Below are 8986 nucleotides of genomic sequence, written 5' to 3' on the forward strand. Positions count from 1 at the left end.
CCAACAGTGGTTTTCACGTGATATATATATATATATATATATATATATATATATATATATATATATATATATAGATATATATATATGTATACAGTATGTTTGTGTGTATGTATGGTGATGGATGGCATGCAGTTTTATTAAATCAAAGATACAAAATGATCTATAATGATCGAGATAACCCTATTTTGTATAGTCTCCTAAAGCTGAAGAGAATATTTTGTCAGCAGTCGACTGGACAAAATCTTCATAATACACTACGATACAGATTCTAACAAGATCCCTTTCTTACTCGTCGTCTACAGAAAATAAAAAATCCCTTCCCTCCCCAATAAGAACAAAAAGGGATAAAAGAAAGTTCTCCATATACAACCGTTACAATAAGCAGGTGGATCGTTTGCCCATCTGCTCGCCAGATGGTGGTAAAGTAGGTTCTCTCGTTCGGATGCGCCCAGCTGGCCTCTTTACTCTTCATGAACGATGGATGCGATGTTCATCTTGCATGCAAAGAACCAACTTAGTCTGAGCAAACGAAGGCGGCATAGCTCACGCCATTGTGTGATAACCAAACTATTGATGCGTTAAGATGATGACAATAATGACAAAATCATTGTCATCAGGGGTAATAAGAGTAATATTACAGGAAGTAGTGAATTATATCCTTTTGTGTTGCGAGGACGATAGTGGAAGTAGGAGTGACGATATTAGACTTTTTATCAAAGTACTTGTCGAAGGATTGGCTTCAATAAGCATGATGCAATTTGTCTCTACACCTCAGTGTGATAATGATATATCTAAAGCTTGCAGAGGAAGTCTTATCTGTGACTCGAGCCGTCATCTTTACCTTATGTGCCCTTTATAGCTTCTTCATAGCCTCTTTAGGTTACGACTATAAACAAACGTAGGGTTGGAATCCAATTTCGTCGGTGACTCAAGATAGCCTACTGAGCGGCAACTGGTTCAGTGTAAAATAGAAAAACTATATTAAAATTGTATACTATCATTAAGCTCTTAGCTCATGTTTCTCTAACAGGTAGAGAGTATCACAGTCACAGTAGGCTTCCACAGGCTCTACCAACGCCGACGGTTGAGAGTTCGTTGGAATAAAACGGTTACAATATTCAAATTTTCAAATCTTCAAATATCAAATCATCTTTCCGTCACGTATAGCAAAGCTAAAGGATGAACTAAGAGATTATAAATCTATACGAATGTTAGACATGTACACTGTTGAAATGTTTTTAGAAAAGTCTAGATTTCCGTAAGCGATGTCATATATTCTGGTTGTTCAAATAGAGGTTTGAGGTGGAGTGCTGGAGGAAGGTTAGCCCAGAGTGATTACTCCTTAAGGCCCGGATCCACTGTAACCGGCAACGATCTCCTGATCTTCCTTTAATCCTCCCCAGGAAGAAATGTTTTGTCTATTCATCTAACTATCTGTCTATTCATTTATTCTAATTCTGTTTTGTTTAATATATTCTTTAATAATTTGTTCAGTTATTATCATTATAACTTTTGTTATTTTAGATTTTTTCTTAGCTTTATTTTTTCTTTATTATGTTCCACTTTCATTTATCTACTTTTCCTATGTGGAAAAATGTTTCCATATCACACACTAAATGGAAAATAAAGGTGTCATTCATTGTTCATGAGATATCTCTGTGTGAAAAGTGACGGAGAAGTGATAGGAGTCAGTACAATAACCGAAACCCAAGAGTTTGCAAACAGGTAGCAGAAATATAACAAACACAATACACTTTAATTCTAAGCCATCAAAGGCCGACATGCAGAAATTGAAATGTGGTACTACCAAGGACTCGAACCTGGCATCCTCATGACAAGTGCGGCAGTGACTTACCAACTAGGCTATCAATATATATATATATATATATATATATATATGTGTGTGTGTGTGTGTGTGTGTGTGTGTGTGTGTGTGTGTGTGTGTGTGTGTGTGTGTTTGTGTGTGTGTGTTCGTGTGTGTGTGTGTGTGTGTGTGTGTGTGTGTGTGTATACATATATATATATATATATATATATATATATATAAATATATATATATATATATATATATATACACATAAATAAACACATGCTGAAGTAGGAAGACGTTTAAATGGTAGGCCTGTGAGCTAATGAGAGAGAGGAGTTGGAGAATTTATTCCCAAACTTTTCGTCCTTACCAGGACTTCCTCATATCCGTATCCTTTGCATTCCACAAACAAACCCAATCTACATATAGTCCTAATGAGCATTTTGACAAAACCCTTGAGATTTAAACTCGACTTTTCGACGAATTTTCCAAGAATTCTTATCTTAGATTTATTAGATATATTTCCTAGTACGCTTGTGTCATTACATAGATAAAACACTTTGTGGCTCTTGGGGGTTCTAACTCTGTTTGTATTAGAGTAACTAGAACATGGTCCCGCCTGGAGAAGAATATTTTCTAAGATTGATAGAGTTGTCTCATGTCCTTGAAATATCAAGCGCCGAAATTATCATTTATTTAGAAAAAAGTTACATTCCATAAGAGGTTAAATGAAGTGGTCTAATCTATTGATAAATTTACGTGTTTATATATTACTCTATTTATCATTTATCTATTATCTATATATTTATTATGAATTTGATGATCGATTTTTCATTATCTATGGATCTAGTTATGGGTGATTAGATGAACACCTTCGGTACATACGATAATATTTCTTTCCTAAAATATATATATATATATATATATATATATATATATATATATATATATATATATATATATATATATATATATATATATATATATATATATATATATATATATATATATATATGTATATATTTATATATATATCATCAAGTTTAGCGTTTTCCCTTCCGTCTTATTACGACCATATGTACTCGTTTTTCATATTTACCCACTTTTCCTCTGTACTACATTCTTCGTCCACACCCTAATAATATTCTTTATAGTTTCACATTTCTTCCCAGTGCTAGCCCTTCCCCTCTCATTAGCTTTCTTCCGCAATTATTTCTCTCTGCAAACAAATCCATATTTCGCATCTCTGGTATACACTTCCCTCCTCTACTTATCTTCTTTATACTTATTGTTCTTCTTCTTCAACCTGTTCTCTTGATCCTGCATGGTATGTTTCGATATAAGAGGTTTATTGACTTCTGTCCAATCGTGTGGCTAGAAGATCGATCATTACTCTTTCAGGTATATCACACTCCAGATGATCTTGTTAATATATTTTTATTGATTAGGCTGCTACCAGGCTATTCTATTCGTCTCCGTAGCAATACTTTGCTAGGAGGGTTTGTAGATGAACTTCATTTTGTAACGTGGTGTTATTTTTACCTTTTATTTTATTCTATTCTATTATATATATATATATATATATATATAAATATATAAAAATAAATACATAAAAATATATATATATATACATATATGTATATATGTATACATATATATATATATATATACATATATATATACGTGAGAAATTCGCTAGTGAACAGCGACAGCAATCAGATGATTTTTATGGCCGTCGTGTACAGTACTCTTGGGAGCATCTTGGCGTCAGAGTGGTAGGTTAGAGTCTTATATGCGACGGCCATAAAAATTATCTTATATATATATATATATATATTTTTGTATATTTATATATATATATATGTATATATATATACATATATATATATATATATATATATATATATATATATATATATGAGAAATTTGCTAGTGAACAGCGACATCAATCAGATAATTTTTATGGCCGTCGTGTACAGTACTCTTGGGAGCATCTTGGCGTCAGAGTGGTAGGTTCGAGTCTTATATGTGACGGCCATAAAAGAGTGCAACAGTGAATGCCCTCAACGCTACCGGAGGTCCACAATCGATGCTTATGTCAGAAGGGCACTGACGCACTGTAGCGACTGGGCCCGAACCCACGCAGAGCTCGACAGAACGACGCAGGTCCTGGTAAACAATGGCTTCTCTAATAGAGAGGTGCAATTTGCCATTAACAAGCACCTTGATAGATGGTATTCAACCCCAGCAGAAAAACCAGTAGGAGAGGCCAGGATTAAAATTTTCTATCAAAACACCATGTCCACCCATTATAGAGCCGATGAGGAAGCCCTTAGAAAAATCATCCACAAAGACGTGAAACCCACCAACGACAACGACAAAATAGATCTGGTCATTTTCTATAAAAACATGAAGACATCCCAACTCCTTATAAAGAACAACCCCTGCCAGAGGACACCGGAACTTCAGCGTAGCCATCTCGTGTATGAATACTCCTGCAGAAAAGGGAACTGTGAAGTTCTCAGTGAAACATACATAGGGATGACTACGACGAAGCTCACGAGGCGTCTCACCCTTCATCTCTCCAATGGCGCTATCAAGCGACACCACGAAGACGTACATCAGACCCCACTGACAAGAAAGAATTTGGAGGAGGGCATCACTATTTTACAGACAGAAACAAACCACACACGCCTTCATATCCTAGAAGCCTTATACATAAAAGATAAAAACCCCACGATGAACAGACAGACTCCGGATCCATTTATTATTCCCACATCAAAAGACATCGAGGTCACCTTAAGGATCAGCCGCTAGGCCTGGGGGCGGAGCTTAGTGTTCCTGCCTCCTGATTGGTCAACCGGATCAGCACGCATGTGTCTGTGATCTGTGTATTGTGTATATAAGATCATTTCCCACACACTGTACTCATTAGCACTGAAGATGCCTAACAGTTAGGCGAAAGCTCTGCATAAAATTAGAGAAGATAATTCCGATGCCTTTACTTATACCTCCAATGCTATTTGGTCAGGTAATTAAAGAACTTAGCACGATTCAGCGCGCCAGCATTAGAAAAGTTGAGAATGTCAGCAAAAAACTCGTGAACGCAGAAGCTGCTGCAAATTTTAATGACATTTGCCTTAAAGAGGATCTGCTGCCCAACTATAGCAATATATATATATATATATATATATATATATATATATATATATATATATATATATATACTTTTTCAAGATATATTCATTTTGCGGGCTCAATTTCAGTCGCAAAGATATTCATTTTTCGTCATCTTGTGACATATTCTCCCAACATTACATGTGCTAATCAATACTTCAACTTTTTTCGATTCCCTGTTTTCATCTATCACTACTTAGTTCTTCCCACTAAAATTCTTCGTTTACCTCATCTTTTTAATTTCATTTTCATGTTTCTCTTGTTAGTGTATGCACACCCACTCAAGTCACTGACATTATTTTTCAATATCTTCTAACCCTACATAGTTTTCCATAGTTATGTTCAGCTCCATGACTAATATGATAATCCTTCATTTCCTTCTGCAATTGTACTCGAATGCGCATTTTTGGTCTGTCCCTTAGATACGAGAAGGTAAATCACTTCAACATCCCTTCATCATGAGACCTGATGCTACTGTCCCAAGAATTGGCAGAGTCGAGGATATCTCCATATCAGAAGGAAAATGTCTTAGCTTCCCCCTCTCCTTGTGTGTGTGTGTGTGTGTGTGTGTGTGTGTGTGTGTGTGTGTGTGTGTGTGTGTGTGTGTGTGTGTGTGTGTGTGTGTGTGTGTGTGTGCGTGTGTGTGCGTGTGTGTACGTTTGTGTGTGTTTATATGTGTGTGTGTGTGTGTGCAAGCGTGTGTGTATGTGTGTGTGTATGCGTCTGAGTGTTTGTGTGTGTGTGTGTGTGTGTGTGTGTGTGTGTGTGTGTGTGTGTGTGTGTGTGTGTGTGTGTGTGTGTGTGTGTGTGTGTGTGTGTGTGTGTGTGTGCAAGCGTGTGTGTCTGTGTGTGTATGCGTCTGAGTGTTTGTGTGTTTGTGAAGGTGTGTGTATGTGTATGCATGCGTGCGTGCGCGCGTGCCGCGTGTGTGTGTGTGTATATATGTGTGTGTGTGTGTAAACGTGTGTGTCTGTGTGTGTATGCGTCTGAGTGTTTGTGTGTTTGTGAAGGTGTGTGTTATATGTGTGTGTGTATGTGTATGCATGCCTGCGTGCGCGCATGCACGCGTGTGTGTGTGTGTATGTGTGTGTGTGTTTGTGTGTGTGTGTGTGCGTGTGTGTGTGTGTACATGCGCGCGTGCGTATAAACACTTCAGGTTCTTCTGAGTTTACATTTTAAAGTTTTTGCTGAGCTCCACGTTTCAGACTCGTGTCCATAAGTTAAACTAAAAGATCACAGTTCTTGTCGAACTGTAGCTCTGAATATTCGACCAGATTACTCTTTTCAATGTTATCTTACTTACCAATGACACTTCAAATCATTCCTTTTATTCCTATTCGATTTATATGTGATGGGGGTAATTTGAATTGGCTTTATTGCATTCATATATTCCTCGACACATTCCAAAAGAATATTACTTATTTTTATTGAATGGAGCTTGACAAAAAGTATCTAATATTACCTCGTTTTTTTTTTATATTCATTATTGACTACTTTTAGATTTTGTGTACCTAGCTCTTGTATCGTTTCTCGTAAATCTTTCCCATAGTCGTTGAATAGGACTGTATTTGGAAACATCAGATTATCCAATCATATTCTATGTTGATTAATTTTTAACTCCATTCTATCTCCTTGATAACATCATCTAAACATAATGTGAATAGCTTTAGCGAAATGGCTACATCCTCTCAGACTTTGTTTTTGTGAAGTTTTATTATTGATTTAATGAAGCGGCCTTCCTGTGAATGTGCTGTGTTTTGCGACACTGCTTCTGACCGAGGGTAGTGAGCGAGATGCAGGGATGACCCGTCGTCCAGGAGGAGCCAAGATAAGAGGGAGAAAGCGGTGGTGAATGGGAGTGGTTTTTTTTTTTTTTTTTTTTTTTTTTTGACTACCTCCCCTGTAAGGAAGAAAAAGCATTTGGTATGTATCTTCATAAATGTCTTGTAATACCTAAATATCTCTACTCACTATTAAATTCTGTCTTTACCATTGTCATTCTTACTAAACTCAAAGGCTTTTCTTGACTCATATTTTCAATATGAACTATTGTTGAGTAAAAACTTTAAAAAATTGACAGTTCTTTTAAGTGTAGGACTAATTCTCTTTGTCAAGGTCTTGTATAGAGACTGTACTTGTTGACTTTTTTTTATCATTCACATCCCCTATTGTGTGGATCAGTATGACGTCTACATTTTTTCGAGATTTAAAACTATATCTTGTAAGCATATTATGAATAGTTTAGCTAATTTTTTTTTACTACTTGTTCACTTGCAATATTTAATAAGTTTGGTACTATAGCAGTCTTCCACTCCTGTTTTACCACTCACCATATCTTTCGTGTTTTTTTTTCTTTTTTTTTTTCTTTTTTTTGTCTGGGAACATTTTCATCTACAGAACTTCGTCTTTTTTATCATGTATGACCGTGAACTTTTTGCCCCATGATTTTCTACAGAAATCTTCGTCCATTTTGTTTCAATTGGTTATTTTTCTTCCTTGGTGTTTTTAAGGACAAACATCTAATTCTTACATATGTCAATTTCCTTTTTTTTTTTTTACTTCCTTCATTTGACCAAATTTCTTTGATTTTGTACACGTCGATTTTTCTTATGTCCTTAGTTTTCTTGTTGTTCGTTTTCTCAGTTCTTCTTCCTTTGTCTGGTTTCTTCTTATCATTATGATCATGATTTTCTTTTCTTCGAGATGTGATTCGCTTCTTGTAAGAACGCAAATATTTGTGTATTTTTTTATATCGTGTTTGTTTATTTTCTTGTTTATTTATTTATCTATTCATCTATTTATCTATTCATTTAAATAAAGATTTATTGATTTATTTATGTATTTATTTATTAAATTACTTGTTTAACTATTTATTTGTTTATTTAACCAGGTGCTCATTTATCTAACTTACCTATTTATTAATTTATTTACCTATATATTCATCTATTTATCTACTCATTTATTTAAATATTTATTTGTGTATTTATTTCTTTATTTATTAATTTATTCACTTGTTTACCTCTTTATTTGTTTATTTAACTATTTGTTCATTTATCTATTTACTTACCTATTCATTAATTTATATACCTATTTATTTACATATTCATTTTTCATTTACATATTCATACATTTATTTCTCTACTTTCAAAAGAATAGCTGATCTTATAGCCAGAGGTCGGACAACGTACGTTCCATGGTTCATTTCACAAAGGAGAGTAGTAGAGCTTGTGTCAGGATTAGAAATGGAGAGAGTGAGTGGTTCGAGGTAAAGGTGGGACTTCGTCAAGGATGCGTTATGTCGCCCTGGCTGTTCAACTTATACATGGATGGGGTAGTGCGAGAGGTAAATGCAAGGGTAGTGGGTAAGGGATTGGAGATGGTTAAAGAAAATGGAGAAAAGTGGGAGACGAGCCAGCTGTTGTTTGCGGACGACACTGCGCTTGTGGCAGGATCGGAGGACGGATTGAGGAAGTTGGTGACAGAGTTTGGGAGAGTATGTGATAGAAGAAAGCTATAGACAAATGTAGGTAAAGGTAAGGTGATGAGATGTACAAGGGGTGAAAGTGGCAGTAGACTGGAAGTGAGCATTAAGGGAGAGCGACTGGAGGAAGTGGATAGTTTTAGATACTTGGGTGCAAGTGTAGCAGGAAAAGGTGGAGTGAAGGTGGAGGTAGAATGTAGATTGAGAGAAGCGAGTAAATGCCTTGGTGGTTTAAAGAGTGTAATGAGGAATAGACATTTGGGAATGGATGCCAAGAGGAGACTATATGAAGGAGTGATTGTGCCAACAGGACTGTATGGGAGAAAAACATGGAACACAAGAGAGGAAGAGAGAAGGAGTTTGAATGTGTTTGAGATGAGGTGTCTGAGAAGTATGATGGGGGTTACTAGGCTAGATAGAGTGAGAAATGAGGAGGTGAGGAGGAGAACAGGGGTGGAAAGGGAGTTGGGAGATAGGGTTGATGAAAGAATATTAGGATGGAAAGAATGAGTGAAGAA

This window comes from Oratosquilla oratoria, unplaced genomic scaffold (genome assembly GCF_046742065.1).
Source record: "Oratosquilla oratoria isolate Oo_2021 unplaced genomic scaffold, ASM4674206v1 SCAFFOLD47, whole genome shotgun sequence".
Lineage (NCBI taxonomy): Eukaryota > Metazoa > Arthropoda > Malacostraca > Stomatopoda > Squillidae > Oratosquilla > Oratosquilla oratoria.